The sequence below is a fragment of the Ambystoma mexicanum genome, chromosome 1q (assembly GCF_040938575.1).
Source record: "Ambystoma mexicanum isolate Mex_15411 chromosome 1q, UKY_AmexF1_1, whole genome shotgun sequence".
Taxonomy (NCBI): domain Eukaryota; kingdom Metazoa; phylum Chordata; class Amphibia; order Caudata; family Ambystomatidae; genus Ambystoma; species Ambystoma mexicanum.
In genome coordinates, this window is record NC_090922.1 from 850709629 (window position 1) to 850725533 (window position 15905).

The window sequence follows — 15905 nt, forward strand, 5'->3', positions numbered from 1 at the left end:
AATAATTGGTTTATCAAATGCTATTACAAATACCACTGGATAAATAAAGTCCAAGTGTATTTATCATTAGATATATAATGTATATCTAAGAACAAAAGAGGTATCCTCATTCAGTGCTAAATATATTTCATTGGAATCAAGCATTCTGCCCAGCTATTAGGAACCTGCTCAATGCTCAGATATATTTTTCATTGTTCATGTATGTAACGGATATGTCAAATTATATATGCACATGCACTTTATTCCAAGTATTGCTGCTGAGATAGGTATCAAATTGCCAATTTGCACAGTATCGACATATATGCACTTGCACCTAACCATGTTAGACTACATGGAACCTGTATTCAGTAATGCATAATATTTGATGTGTATTAATTCCATTTTGTCTATTTGCACAGCACATTCATGGATTGGCAGATGCATTTGCACTTTACCAACTTGGAGAACTAAGCATTTACATGTTGATGTTTATTGTAGTTTTTATTTTAAGTATTGCAAAGAGCTAAATGCTGGGTGCAATACCCGTGAACCAATAGCACACTTTTTGCCAATAACATGCTTTGACACTATTGATGCTGTGCCACGAACTGCTTAATGAGTATTGAATCAGCTTCATGCAATCTATATTGTGCTATTCAAGTTCGTGAGGCCCGATTTACAAACCGTTCTTCAATGGGATGGGGAATACGCTTTTGTAAACCAGGCCCGGCGGTGATCTCCTCAATTGCATATACATGTGAATGGGTTTGTTTCTTTACTAGAAGACAAGATGTTCTTTCTTTTTACCTTATGACGTTCTCGTATATGGGTATTTGGGTGGGGGGTGTGGTACAGGTTGATGAAGCAGATCTACATGTGGCAGAGGTAGGTATACCCCCAAAGCCAGGCACCTTGAAGTTCAAAAGACAATCATGTAATCATGGGACAGCTAGTTTTGCGCACGTGACGTGTTTCTTCATTTATTTACCAGTCTGATTCCTCTAGTGGGGTTGACTACTAGAACATCTAGTCTGGGTCTGTAGTTTAGAACCGGCTGACGAGGTGCACCAGAAAGGCACCTCTCTCTTGTCCTGATGGTGCAGGGAGGGGCTCAGAAAGACAGTGAGAGAGAAAGGGAAAGCGATAGAGAGAGTGTGGGGGGGAGACAGAGTGAGGGAGTGAAACAGGGAAAGAGAGTGAGAAGGAGGAAGAGGGGCAGAGGGAGAAGTGCAGGAGAAGAGGGCGTGGGGACACGGAGTGAGGTGAAGGTGGAACAAAGGCTGCTAGAAGATAGGTGTTTCGTTAGAATGGGTGCTCTTCCCTCATCGGTCCTGAATGCCCACACATCACCACAATTTATGGGACCCGACCTGAAAAGTGCATTTGAGGGTTTTGGTGCACACTAAACACAAATATAAATAAATGATTACTAAGCCTATTATAGTTCGTGGTGCCGCTTGCACAGTTGTTATAGGTATTTCAGTATGTGTCAGTCGGCGCATGTCACAGAGGAGCCATCCCTTATAAGCAGCCATTGGCAGAGCACAGGATGATGTGGTTGGACTGGATTGATATGCTCATAGCTGATAGTAAATCTATCACGGCACACGCCTTACCCATGAGCCGTCATGCTTTGGAGACTACCAGAGTGTGGTGTCCTACATGTTGTCTGCTGGGTGCGGCCTCAGGCGTGTTTTTTATGGGCCATGCACCGGCGCAGACGCACCACCATCAAAGTACAGGGCAGCCTCCTGTGTGATAAGGTGGAGAGGTTTTGCGCACTCATCCCTTGTATAGGAGGAGCCCTTTGTTTTGGTGGTATTCTCTTCTAATCACCCGCTGCAGGGAATAGGCAGGTTACGGCTGTCAGCATCAGTGTGAGGGATGGAGTCTCGGGCTCACAGAGCCTAACGTGGGAGCACGGTTCGCGTAGGAGAAAAAAGGGAACAGCCTTTCAGTATTGCTGCCTTGTCTACAAAGCAACAGCCTGGCGGCAGCATGAGTGCCACTAAGGGATGGCGCAGACTGAAAAGTTATCAGTTGTGTGCAAATCCCTCGTGTCTCAAAGCACAGCGAGGGATCCGGCGAGGGAGGGGCCTATGAAAGGAAAGTGGGAGCAGAGAAGAAGGAAGTGTGAAGTCAGAGACGGGAACTCTAGATAAGCACGATTTTTGCTGCAGGGTAACATGGGTATTTCCACACAAAAGTACCAATGCCAACATTCCACCCAGGTGTCAGCATTCTTACTGAGATTTTAAGACGTCGAGTATTGAAGTACCATCCACACTAAGTCAGTGTCCATCCTGGCTCATATAAAAAAGCTCCTAGATCATGTTTCACTCCCGGGCCGCTACAGTTTGCGGCCTGATGCAGAAGAACATTTTGTACGGTACCTCATTCCCACTGACAGGCATAGATTTTGAATTTTAGAGTTGAATGATCATGTGCCATTTGGCTGAAATATATTTGATGTGTGCAAATCACTCTCAATATTGGGTAGCTTGTGTGGGTGTATGTCACTTTCAGCCCAGAATACCAGATTAAACTGAGATTAATGAATCCATTGCACTCTCTGCTGGCCTGAAGCGTGACATACAAAAGGCTGTTGCAAGTCGCCCAACGGGCAGCACCTTGCACTTCGGGCCAGCAGAATGAAGAATGGAATGAAGAAGCAGTGGGGCTGGTGAGCTAAGCAAAGGGAGCTCAGTTGGGGAATGCAGGCAGTAGGAGACAGGCAAGGAGCCTTTAGCACCACCGAATAGTGAAAAATGAAAATAGGGGCTCACATTTCCTTAACTCATTACTGCCGTACACATTGGATATTTGCAAAGCGAATTGGCCAGGTTGCGTAAATGAAGAGGGCCTTTTTTTCTATAAAGTCCCACAGATCAAAAAAAGGTTATCCTTTATATTTCAAAAACAAGGCTTATTGGCTTTACCAATGCTTGCTATATATGATATGATATTCTATGGCATTTGTAACGCGCCTATATACAAGTGTTTCGTGGCGCAACGAGGCAAGGAAGGGGGAACAGAGGGAGGACAGAGACAACAATATTACTAGGCCAAGTGACATTAGGATCGCGCAAGTGCAGGGGTCGGGGGAGGGGAATAGTGCCTGGGGAAAAGGGAGAGGCAGTGCTGTACATGGGATCAAAACAATAAAAAGAAGTGCGGCCAGCATGTGGCAGGTGCAAGGGTAAGTGCCGACAGCAGGTGTCCAAAAGTGCAGGTAGGTGGACTGTAGGCTTACAAGTACAGACCCAAGTGCAAGGCTTCCTGGGAGGCAGTGCGGGTGTGCAACTGGGCGGGTAGGGACATGGGCCCGAAATCAGAGGGTAGCCAGGTGACCAGTGCAGTATCAGATAGGAAATCAGCAGGGGAGAGGAAGAGAGAAGGCAGAAGCAAAGAGGAAGGTCTTAAGGTGCTTCCGGAACCAGATATGGTTCTCCTTGTGTTTCAGAGAGGCAGGGAGACTGATGGAGGCCCCAGCCGAAGAAAGAGATCTATCACCAACTTGTTGCTTGGAGAAGCTAATGACCCTGAGGGAGTTGGAGGTTGAGGAGCGAAGAGCTCGAGTAGGAAAGTATTTACGAAGAGAGAGTTGGAGGTATTGAGGGCCCAGAGCCCAGAAGGCCTTGTGGACAATGCAGAGTGTCTTGAACTTAATCCTTGCAGCCACTAGGAGCCAATGCATGGATTTCAGTGCTTGAGAGATACGATTACTGGGCTTGAGGCCAAGGACAAGTCTCGCAGTCCTGTTCAGGATGAGTTGCAGAGGGCGAAGAGTAGAAGCAGGCAGATTTATAAAAAGGCCTTTGCAGTAGTCCAGCCTAGAGAGAACCAGAGCTCTAGAGACAGTGAGCCTCCAGAGCTCTAGAGACAGTGAGGTTGTGGTACTGAAGTTAATTCCCAATGCTTCCATGACGTCCCGATTGCCAAGCTCTGCATTTGCCCTGCAGCCTTATTATGGATGTAATAATTATTTTTTCTGACCAACACAAATCACACATGCTCCATTAATCAGTCAGATCACATCTGCATGCCCATGAAGACCTGCTTGGATTAAACACTTTCATTCTGACAAGAATCTTAAAAATTTGCTTGAACAGGCGTGATTAGCTCACAGCCATCCCACCCTCAGCAGTCCCTGACCCTGTGTATAATAACTCCACAGTAAATATCTCCACCAGATCAGCATTTTATTAGCTTACCAATTCTAATGTGTGATGTGTCTAATTTGTTGGTATGAAAGCAGTGTGCTATTTATGCATTGTGCTGCTTGCACATTTATTTCACAACATGCTTGTGTGAAACAATGACTTAAAACAATGGTGTGTAGTGTACAGCAGTATATTTACAGTAGTTTTTCATCTATGCCTCTACAGCCTTCAAGCTACAGAGCCAGGCAGCAAGGACACTTGCTGTGTTGAACAGGAGGATTGTGACTGACTCTGTGACCAACATCTTGCAGAAAGTATATTTTAAGGTAAGTCTAATTGTCCAAAATGTAAAGAGGAAGGTGTTTCACATTGTCTAATGTGTGGCTAATGTCCCTCTCCTTACACTCCTCCATTCACTACTCCCTCCCAAATCTCTTGCTTGCTTCTCTTGCACTGCTCTTCTCATTTACCCTGGAACGTGGAAAACATATTGTTCATGCACTAGCTTAGCGGGGGCGGGGGGGGGGGGGCACAGACATTCCCAGTGCAATGCCTTTGCAGTGGTCACTATATACATCAGTGACAATAAAATTAAACACCAAGAATTAAAGAGCCACATTTATTCCATTCATACTTTGACACAGGTAAAATAACTGTTTCATGTTTATTCTTTTATTGCATGTTTAATATTGCTTTTGATTAATACTGCATGCACTCTTCATGTTGAATGTTGGCAACTTGGCATGTATTATATGCATGAATAATTTCAAATATGTCTCCTTACTTAGGCCAACTAATATCCAGAATAGAAGAGATAGCTTACAAGGGACACCACAAGCACCATTTAAATTAACCACAATCATTTACAAATTTATAAAGTAAGAAAATGAGTAAACCAAGGAAGTATTTAAGTGGTGCTCAGAAGCAACATAAAGATAGTGATGAAACTATTAAGAGCAAACAGCCAAAAACTGAATCTATATTTAAGCCTAGAAGCAGTGTTCATGCATTACCTTGTGCAGAGCAAGAAACACAGCTGCCACTGCCAGTAGAACAACCAAACTTCTCGGGCCAAAACATAGCTGCTTTGCCACCAGTAAATACTGCTATATTGCCTACAGTTCATGTGCCATCAGAGCAACCATCCTGCGTAGAAAACGTAGATGCTTTGCCTTCTATACATACTCCTTCATTTCCTGCTGTTGAAGTGTCAACATCCTACAACATCCTACTCTGGCCGCATCTTAGGTGTTTTGCCTCCAGTAATTACTGCTAATTTGCCTACAGTTGAAGTGCCAGTAGAACATCCAACTGCTCTGACCAAAACTTAGCTGCTTTGCCTTCTGTAAATACTGCTTCATTTCCTGACGTTAAAGTGCCAACATCCTGTTCTGGCCAAATGTTAGCTGCTTTGCCTCCAGTAATTACTTCTAATTTGCCTACAGTTGAAGTGCCAGTAGAACAACCAACCTGCTCTGACCAAAACTTAGCTGCTTTGCCTTTTGTGAATACTGCTTCATTTCCTGCTGTTAAAGTCCCAACATCCTGCTCTGGCCAAATGTTAGCTGCTTTGCCTTCTGTAAATACTGCTTTCTTTCCAGCTGTTGAAGTGTCAACAGAGCAGCCATCCTGCTCTGGCCAAGATGTGCCTGCTTTGCCTTCTGTAAACACAGTTACGTCAGTGATGTTCATAGATCCATTAACTGTTGATGAATATGGAGGGAATGAGACAGTGGGCCTCATTACGACCCAGGCGGTAAGCTACCGCCTGGGTCGTACCCTTACCACCATGGTGTAAACTAAGTTTACACCATGGTGGATGGCGGATTTACCGCCCCATTCCAAGGTGAGTGGGCGGTAAATCCCCATTTCCCATTTTACCCTTCCCCATTTCCATTTTTGCCCCATAGGGCATAATGGGAGTGGGGAAGGCGCTAATTACGGTGGCGTAATTAGCACCATGGTCCCTTAGCGCCATGGATTATAACGCCTGCAAAAAGCAGGCGTTAAACTCACCATGGCGCAAAGGGACCTTGGAATCAGGCGTTAAGGGTCGGCGCCGTTTACGGCGCCGTTAACCCCTTAACACCTGATTCGTAATGAGGCCCAGTGACTGTAATGGAATCGGACAGTGATGTTGAAATCATTCCATCGACTCTCCCAGATGTATTCCCTACAGATAGAGCAAACTTTCCCAATAACGTTGACCATAATACTGCTTTAAAGCAATTCATTCTTAAAAATGGTCCCTGCAAACCAACAGGACTCTTCCCAAGAGATTTAAAGAAGAGGTGTTTTTCAAATGAATTCTATTACACATTAACAAAGTCAGGGAAAAAGGTACCCCGAAATTGGCTATGCTACTCAGTTAAATTGGATTGCGCATATTTTGAGCCTTGTTGGCTGTTTGGTGACAGAAGACTTTCTTCCCAACAACAATCATGAGCTGTCGGAAAAAAAGACTGGCAAGGTATTTTTAGGAAAATTAAAGAGCATGAAATGACACAATCCCATTTAGGGGCTTGTGTTGTTTATGACATGTTGAAAAATGATAACAAAGTTGAGACAAAATTGCAATCTGAATATCGAGAACAGGTTAACTTTTGGACTAAAATTCTGAGAAGAATTATTGATTTCACCCTCACATTGGCTACATGTTAGCTAGCTTTCAGAGGACACAGGGAAAATATAGGAGAGACAGATAGTGGGAATTTTTTGTCAATCATAGAGCTGTTAAGCAAGTAGGATCCAGTTCTTAATCAACTAATTGAAAAAGACACAAGAATAAAATATCTAAGCCCAAAAATACAAAATGAACTAATTGAATTGCTTTCACATAAAGTACAAAATGAAATAGTCGCTAAAATTAAAGATGCACAATTTTACTCCATCATCATGTATACGACAGGAAATTAAAAAACAAGACCAGTTAAGTCAGGTATTCAGGTACATTACAGTCATCCATGATGAGAATGAAAAAACAATTGCGGTGAAAATCAATGAATGTTTTTTAGGTTTTCACAATATAAAAGACCAAAGTGCAGAAGGCCTTACAATAGAAATTCTAAAAATGATTGAAAATAAAGGATTGTCAATCGAAAAATGTAGAGGCCAAGGGTATGATGGGGCTAGCACTATGAGTGGGATATACTCAGGTGTCCAAACAAGGATACGCTCTAGAGAGCCGAATGCTGTCTATGTACACTGTGCTGCTCATAATTTAAATTTAGTTTTAAATGATGCCTGCATGAATATATCTGAAATTAGAACATTTTATGATGTTGTGCAGCGAGTTTATACATTCTTCGGTGACAGCATCAAACAGTGGGAACTTCTTACCAATTCAAGGGAAGTAGCTTCATCTTCAAATCCCACATTGAAAAAACTGTGTCCAACATGCTGGGCATCACGACATGATGCTCTTCATGCTCTACATTTTCGCTTTCTGGATGTCATGAAAACACTGGCTAAAATAATTCTACTGTCTAAAAAAGGAGATGAACGTATTGAAGCTACTGGGCTTAAGAAATGTATGGAGACATTTGAGTTTGTTGTCATGGTTGTAGTACAAAGCAAAGTTTTAGAAAATGTGAACATAGTTTCAAAAGTGCTAGGGTCTAAGAATATGGACCTTTTGCAAGCAGCTAATATCCTGAAGAGCACAACTACATTGTTTGTAAGTCTCAGAGGACAGTTTGATGATATTCAAAAGACTGCCTGTTCTCTTGAAAATGCTTGGGGAATTGTACCAAAATGTACGGATAAAAGAATCCGGTACACAAAAAAACATTTTGACGAATTGTGTGAAGACAAACGATTATCCAACCCTGAAGATAATTTTAGGGTATCAGTATATTACACCAATATTGATATTGTAACACAGTTACAAAAAGGATTTTCAGGTATAAATACCATTGTTCAAAGATTTAATTTCATGACTCTGTCGGAAATTCTAAAAGCAACTGATGATTTAATTTACCAGCAAATCAGTCATCAAAATGTAGTTCAGTGTGAGTGCAAAACAGTAATTGGTGTAGTCCATTTTGTCAACCAGTCAAGCAGTCAACAGACAGTCAAATGTTCCAGCAAACATCCAAAAGTCTGAAATCCAGGTTGCCAGCCAAGATGTTATCCGTACAGTGTTCCAGCCAACAGCAAAGCAGTCACTAGTCTGTCGTCCAGTGTGCCAGCCAAGTAGTCATCATTTCTTCCAGCCGGACAGTCATCTGTCTACATTTTCCAGTTGAGCAGTCATCTGTCAGGTTTCCCAGCTAAGCAGCCACAAGTCTGTAGTCCAGTGTGACAACAAAGCAGTAATTGGTGTAGTCCAGTTTGCCTGTCAAACAAGCAGTCAACAGTCAAGCTTTCCAGCCAAGCAGTCAGCAGTCAAGCTTTCCAGCGAATCAGTCAACAGTCAGGCTTTCCAGCCAAGCAGTCAACAGTCAAGTGTGCCAGCCAAGCAGCCAAGAGTCTGTAGTCTAGCGTGGCAGCAAAACAGTAATTTGTGTAGTCCAGTTTGTCTTCCAGTCAAGCAATCAACAGCCAAGTTTTCCAATCAAGCAGTTAACAGTCAGGTCTGCCAGCCAAGCAGTCATGAGTGTGCAGTCCAGTTTGCCAGCCAGGCAGTCACCAAGCTCTAGTCCAGTGTGTCAGACAAGCAGTCATCATTTTTTCCAGCCAGTCATCAGTCTACATTTGCCAGACGAGCAGTCATCTGTCAGGTTTGCCAGCTAAGCAGCCACAAGTCTGTAGAACAATGTGACAAAAAAGCAGTAATTGGTGTAGTCCAGTTTGTCTGCCAATCAAGCAGTCAACAGTCAAGCTTTCCAGCCAATCAGTCAACAGTCAAGTTTGTCAGCCAAGAAGCCATGAGTCTATAGTCCAGTGCGACAGCAAAGCAGTAACTGATGTAGTCCAGTTTGTCTGCCAATCAAGCAGTCAACAGTCAAGCTTTCCAGCCAAGCAGTCAGCAGTCAAGTTTGCCAGCCAACCAGCTATGAGTATGTAGTCCAGTGTGACAGCAAAGCAGTAATTGGTGTAGTCCAGTCTGCCTGCCAATCAAGCAGTGAACAGTCAGGTTTTCCAATCAAGCAGTCAACAGTCAAGTTTGCCAGCCAAGCAGTCATGAGTGTGCAGTCCAGTTTGCCAGCCAGGCAGTCATCATTTTTTACAGCCAGTCAGTCATCCATCAACATTTGCCAGACGAGCAGTCATCTGTCACGTTTGTCAACTAAGCAGCCAGAAGTCTGTAGTAAAGTGTGACAACAAAGCAGTAATTGGTGTAGTCCAGTTTGTCTACCATTCGAGCAGTCAACAGTCAAGCTTTCCAGCCAAGCAGTCAACAGTCAAGTTTGCCAGCCAAGCAGCCATGATTCTGTAATCCAGTGTGACAGCAAAGCAGTAATTGATGTAGTCCAGTTTGTCTGCCAATTAAGCAGTCAACAGTCATGTTTGCCAGTCAAGCTGTCAAGAGTAACGTTTGACAGCCAAGCAGCCATGAGTCTGTGGGTCTGTAGTCCAATGTGACAGCAAAGCATAATTGGTGTAGTACAGTTTGTCTGCCAGCCAAGCAGTCAACAGTCAGGTTTTCCAGCCAAGCAGTCAACAGTCCAGTTTGCCAGCAAAGTAGTCACCAGGATCTAGTTCAGTGTGCCAGCCAAGCGTTCATCAGCGACAGTCAAGTTCACCAGCCAAGCAGTCAGTCTCCAGTCCAGTGTGACAGCCAAGAGTTTCATAGATATGAGGTATTCATTATTTGTAATGTTCCTTTTTTCTCCAAAAATGTCTTTTACAAGTGATGTTGAAATTACTTTAATTAGCAGTTTTGTTTTTAGCAACCATTCACTTAGCATTTTTAACAATGAAGTAGTGCATCTGATTATTTGTTAGGAAACAAATCTAAAGGCAGCTCATATACAGATATATTATTACTTTAAAATTATAGGGTAGTTTGCTAGATGGTTAAATGTATGATATGTATGTTGCTGGTAAGGTACTTTATTTCATTCTTGTTTCTTTCCTGAAATTATAGTTCTGGACTCCAGGTACAAGGATCTGTCTAGCTGGTGAGACCATATTGCCCAATTTTACCCTGCCCAATTTCCTTTTTTGTTTCCCATTGATGTTTATGCACTGTCTATTGGCATGCACACATGCCTTTTCTTTGTATTTATATGTGAATATACATGTCTTTAAGATTGTTTTATTTTTGAAAACCTGCAATTCCAAATATCAAATACTTGATTTGGGATAATGACTATATTGTGTGACTGACAAGCAGAAGCATACATTTGATAATATTTAACTTTGATCACTATACTCTGATTTGGGGCTTGTTATCTTTATCACTTCTTTATGTATATTTGCTTAGTTTGTATGTGTCGTAAGATAACATAAGTATTGCATAATATTCTGACTGTGCCATGTATTAGATACAATACATTGTACATTAATTGGTAGCAATGTTTACAAAATAAAAGTGTGAATGTTGTACTTGAATGCAGATGCTCGTCAAGGTATGAGTGGGACTAATGGCTATGAGTGGAGCATAAATATACGAGTGGAACAAATGTGTATAGGCGGGGGATATGGTGGTGGGCGTGATCTAAATTCCTGGGCGGGGCATGCCTATGTTGGGGCGTAGCTTAGGGGGCCCCCTTTGGGAGGTCTCGCAGGGGGGGCCCCACATTTTGTGTTACGCCACTGATGCAAAAACCTGGTGTGAGTGGGCCCTTTTGTTTAGAGTGTTCCTCCTTGAAAGTTGGTTACCAGGACTCCCTTGCTGAGTGTTTTCTGGGCTGGCGAGGGATGTTACCCAACACCAAATACGATGGAAGAGGGACAGCTCCTTCTCACTTTTGTCCTGTTAACTGCAGCAGAGACAGGAAGTCTCGAGAGAATACACACAGCCTGTACTTAGCTATTCTGGACACACAAAGTTGACATGAGTATGGTACAAATCACATGTGGCTTTTATAAGTGTGTGCACTATCCGTCACCCACCATAACAGGCATGGCTTATATTGAAATATTGAACTGTCACCAGACTGTTACTTCTTTTCAATTATTATGGTTTTGGTTCAGAGGTGCACACTTATAAGTAGCCGGTGTATGCAGTGACTTTTCTATCGAAGCAGCTGTCAAACAGGGCACCTGCGACCCCTTAACATGCTATGTGCCATGTACAAGTGCTGCAGATCAGGAGAATCAGTTTATACTCCCTTGCCAGATTGCAGTCCTTTACAATGGCATACCAACAAGTGTTGCCATGTCAGACACGCAGATGTATCAATGTTATGATGAATTCAAACTTGCTGTTTAGAGGATCTACATTGTATGTAACATGGTGGAAGGCTATGGATAGCAGGCTAGTTAAATTGTAACAGTTATGGATCTAGGTAGAAGGGTTAGCCAGTTAGTTGCACAATATAAATGTATTGAAGATGCATGCACACTGAAAGAGAGGAATGTTTGTTAAGGGAAACACAAAGGTAGACCATTTCACCAACAAAGTGGCCAGGGAAGGTGCAGAATTGATGGGATCTATGTAAATACTGTGTGAAAAAAGATATTGAAGCCCAAAATACCAATTATATTTTTGTAACCCTTTTATCTGCATATATATGGGGGAGACCCCCCACAGGTACCCCAGTACCCCTCAACCTAACGAATTCACTTAACCCACCCACATATATATGTGGTAAAATGGGGGTCACATTTCAGTATTTTGGGCTTCGGTTTTTTAACATTCTCTATTTTGGTATTATCCCAAATTTGGTGTTTGCCACTGTTGAAGTGAAGGGTGTAGGATTATTGTTGCACAGTGAGAAAGAAATACAGGAATCAACTCTTAGCACTAATGTTCAAGAGTTAAGGAGATTAAAAGAGGAAGATGTGCAGCTAGTGCCTATATTGCAATTTAGCACAGCAGATCCAGGACACAGGATGGAATATTTCCAGTGTTATAAACAAGAAGGCATGTTAGGATTCAGTATGAAAGGCCCATCTGATACACAGAGGCTGCCTTAATCTAGGGAAGAAATTGTGAATTATATGGTAAAGATGACCCCCCCACGCACATAGTGAAAACCCATGATGACATGAGAATAAGGACATTTCATGCACACAAAAGGGAAATTGGCTGAAAATAACCTGCCGAGATTAGGATGATGGCCTGAATAGAAAAATATACTTCCTTGACTTTTGTATGATGTTGGGAAGGAAAGAGGGACTTCCCAATGCGCTAGGTGATACCGAATGTGAAATAAATGCTAAGAGAGCACATTCAGGGAGCAGGGGGGCAGGGGTGGACATAGAGGAGGGTGTGCGATCACCTTAGTGCATGTATTACAAGCCATATGGTAGATGCAGGTGTGAACGTCATCTTAGAAAGCAGCAGCCATCGTAGAATGTAGGCACAAGCGCGGTGAACAACATTTTGTGTTTTAGTATTAGACCCCTTGCATGAGTGCGAACACCTCCCCTACCCTGGCCAGGTCTCAGAGATCCACAACACCCTACATTGTCCAGAAAGTTACAGGCCCTCGCTCCCTGGAAAGAATGCGCCCTGCAAGGTCATGAGAAGGCAGCAGAGAGCCTCTTGGCAGTATCATCCCATGGAACAGATAGGAAGGCCCTCCTACCCCAACGATCCCAACATGAGAAATACAGCTTTTCCATGCTTTCATGTCATGACCCCCGCATGCCACATCACCATCCAAACTCAGACCGCCAACCATAAAACTTTTGCACCCCTCAATCGATTACTAAGATCAGAAGGCAAGGCTATCGCACCTTCAGAAATGGGTCACGTGATTTGTGCAGCAAGGTGCAGGGTAGCATACAAATTATAGCCAGCACTGCCCACATGGATGGAGGCGGACAAATGAAGATGGACAAATGGCCTAGCATCCCATATGGAGCAGGCCCTACATGTATATAGCAACTAGGATTGTAGAATTGTACTATCTATAATTAGGTCATCAGTGACGTTGTTTCTGCTTATAATGTGCTGCACATGCCTACGGAGCTCAGAACATTTGTCAGCTGCAGAGTTCTTTGCTGATGCACCTCTATTTGGTGGGAAATAAATACTTGTTATACTTGCAAGTGTGTCTTGGGCCTTTTTCCCTAGAGGACTGAATTTTTTTTCTGGTGTGAGCGTGCAGGGGCGCATCTTCATTTGGTGACCCTGACGTGATCCCACTGAGCCCCCCACTGACAGGCTTCCAGGCTGCTTCTCCGAAGGGGCCGTGCCCACCTGCCACAACCAGTCCCAGACAGGTCAGTACGAGAGGTGTGCAGGAGCTGTTCTTACAGAATTCCTGTCTGTTCCTTGAAGAGTGAGTGGCTCCGGGGAGAGTGCAGGCCATTGTTGGAACCTTGTGACGGAGGAGTTCGGGTGAACGCCCAAATGTGAGTATACCCTTGCAAGTGATAACAAGTAGGGGAGGAGTGTTTGGGAAAGAGTGTGGGTTGTGAGCAAGTGGAGAATGAGCTTGTTTGTATGGTGTGGGTATGATTCTTTGCTTCTATTATTATTCCTTTTTTAAGGAGAACATTACGGAAAGGAAAACAGGAGTGTAGGGAGATACCCTGAGTGAGGGGAGAAGGTGGTACCACTTATATTGTGTAATGGATGAAAATTAAATAAATAGGAGCCCCACATAATTAGCAGCCTCAGAAATAGTAGTGGTTGTTATTTTAGCCTGTTATTTTGTCTTATTGTTTTAGTGTTTTGCGATTTTCTTGTGTAGGGTGAAGACCCGAGGAGGGGCATTGATAAAATAGCAGTGTGTTTTGATTGCGTGGAGTGCAAGAGTTTGTGCGTGTGAAGGGGAAGGGAGGGAAAGTAACATGGGATGAAGGGGAGAAGGGAACGACAATGTGATTTTTTGGTTGTGACATTTGCAGCATGCAAAGCGCGTTATTAGAAGTGTAAGGACATCCCTGCAAGGAGAGGGGAGACTACTTTAAAGTACATGTACAGGGCCTTGTCCTTGTAACAGGGAAAATTTGAGAAATACCATAAGCTGTGGGTGACAGAAACACAAGGGGGGATGCCCCGCTCATGGCCAGAACAAGGCACCCCATAATAAGGGAATTCTGGATCATATGACTACATTTCTAGCTGCAAAGTAAAAGGGTAAGTAACTACAGAAAAGAAAGGAAAAGAAAGGAAATGTTAGACTTATGGAAGATGATTGAGGATGTGGAAGACACCAATGAGGGAGGGGCACGGAACCCACTTGGGTGAGACAAACACGCAGAAGTGGGAGGGACACCAACCGAATACCGAAAGGGGATATATCCATTGGCAGCGCTCCCAGCAATGGGTTACACCAACTCAACCTATGTATCTACTCGGGCCATGGTCCCTCCACCCTGGTATATACCCACTTCAGTAACCACTCCACCTCAAGAGTGTGCAGGGCAGAGGGAATCAGAAGAGGCACTAGAATTGGCGCAAGCAGAGCTAGCGCGACAGCGAATAGCACAGAGCGAGGCAAAGGGAAGCGGTCTAGACGAGTGGAGAGCAGGAGACATTTGTTTAGATTGGACAGCACAGCAATAAAGGTTAGGCATATAGAGAAGAAAGAGGACAGGTGAGCAGCAATCACAGGGTACAGAACTGTAAGGTCTGACAGAGGCTTAGGTGGAGATCCAGGAGAGGATGGGTGGAGTATGATGGATGAGTTTGAGGATGACGGTGAGGAATAAGCGCAACAGGCACCAGAAATAACAACTCGAGTGGAAAGTTTGTGGGATGAGAGGGTAAGGCGGTTTGGCCAGATGGCAGTAGTGATGAAAAAGGGAAGTGCCGGAAGAAAGGAATGGAAGAAAGTAGGCTTACAGATGCCTCTAATACACAAAGGCATGGGTAGGGCATAGTATGTGCCCTGGGCACAAATGGACAAGAACAATTTGTTCAAAGTGCTCCTGCCATTGACAGGAGGAGCAGGCACATGGATATACGCATTTAAAAAACAGACTGCAGAGGTAGCCCTTGCCGTGGGTTAAATGAAAAGTGTATTAATGGCGATGGTGGGAGACCAGGCTGGGGACATGTGGATTGAAGCAGGATACCGAGGAGTGAGGTTAGACAACGATGCGCATGATGGCGCACCGCTCAATAACATCAGTGCAGAGGTGTGGGCGCTCTTCGGTGTACGTACCCTGACACGCCAGACCTACAGTCAAATATGCAATATACTACAGGTGATGACGAAGACCCCGTGCAGTACATTATTAAGGTTCAGGAGATGTGGAGGGCGGATATGGAGGACCAGTGGGACTGATCAGTTCCTCTTTTCTACTTCGTTTTTATCAAAAGGGACTTACCGAAGGAAGTGTAGCAGGCACTAGACAAAATTTTGGGCATTGAAGCGAAAGGGTGGGTGGAAATTTAAACTATAATAATACACAACTGCAAACGGATAAAGGAGCGTGAAAGGGAAAAGACACAGCGGTTGCAGACCAATGAGGCAGAATTGGTACAGAGGAAGCTGGCTAAAATAGTTGTAGAGGGGGCGGTGTCCACACCTGCTCAGACAGAGGCAACAGGGAGTAGCAGGTGTCCGCGGATGTCCGAATAGCAGCATTTTGGCCAGGAAGAGGACAATGGCAGTGGGGAGATGGACAGCAGTACCCCACCCAGGAGTGGCAACAAGGAGGTCAGCAGCACGGAAGGGACTGATTTTGGGGGGGACAGGGGGATTTGGAGGCATGGGACAAAGAGGGGTGAGTATGGGTTCCTCACAGTGT

The 15905-nt window shown here is 43.9% G+C and overlaps 1 protein-coding gene across 3 annotated transcripts in view; it reads right to left on the reverse strand.

Moving 5' to 3' along the window:
- LOC138537982 (coagulation factor XIII B chain-like) overlaps positions 1 to 15905 on the reverse strand; it is a 1433866-nt gene that overhangs the window by 1308039 nt on the left and 109922 nt on the right. The gene's annotated exons all lie outside the window — the stretch shown is intronic.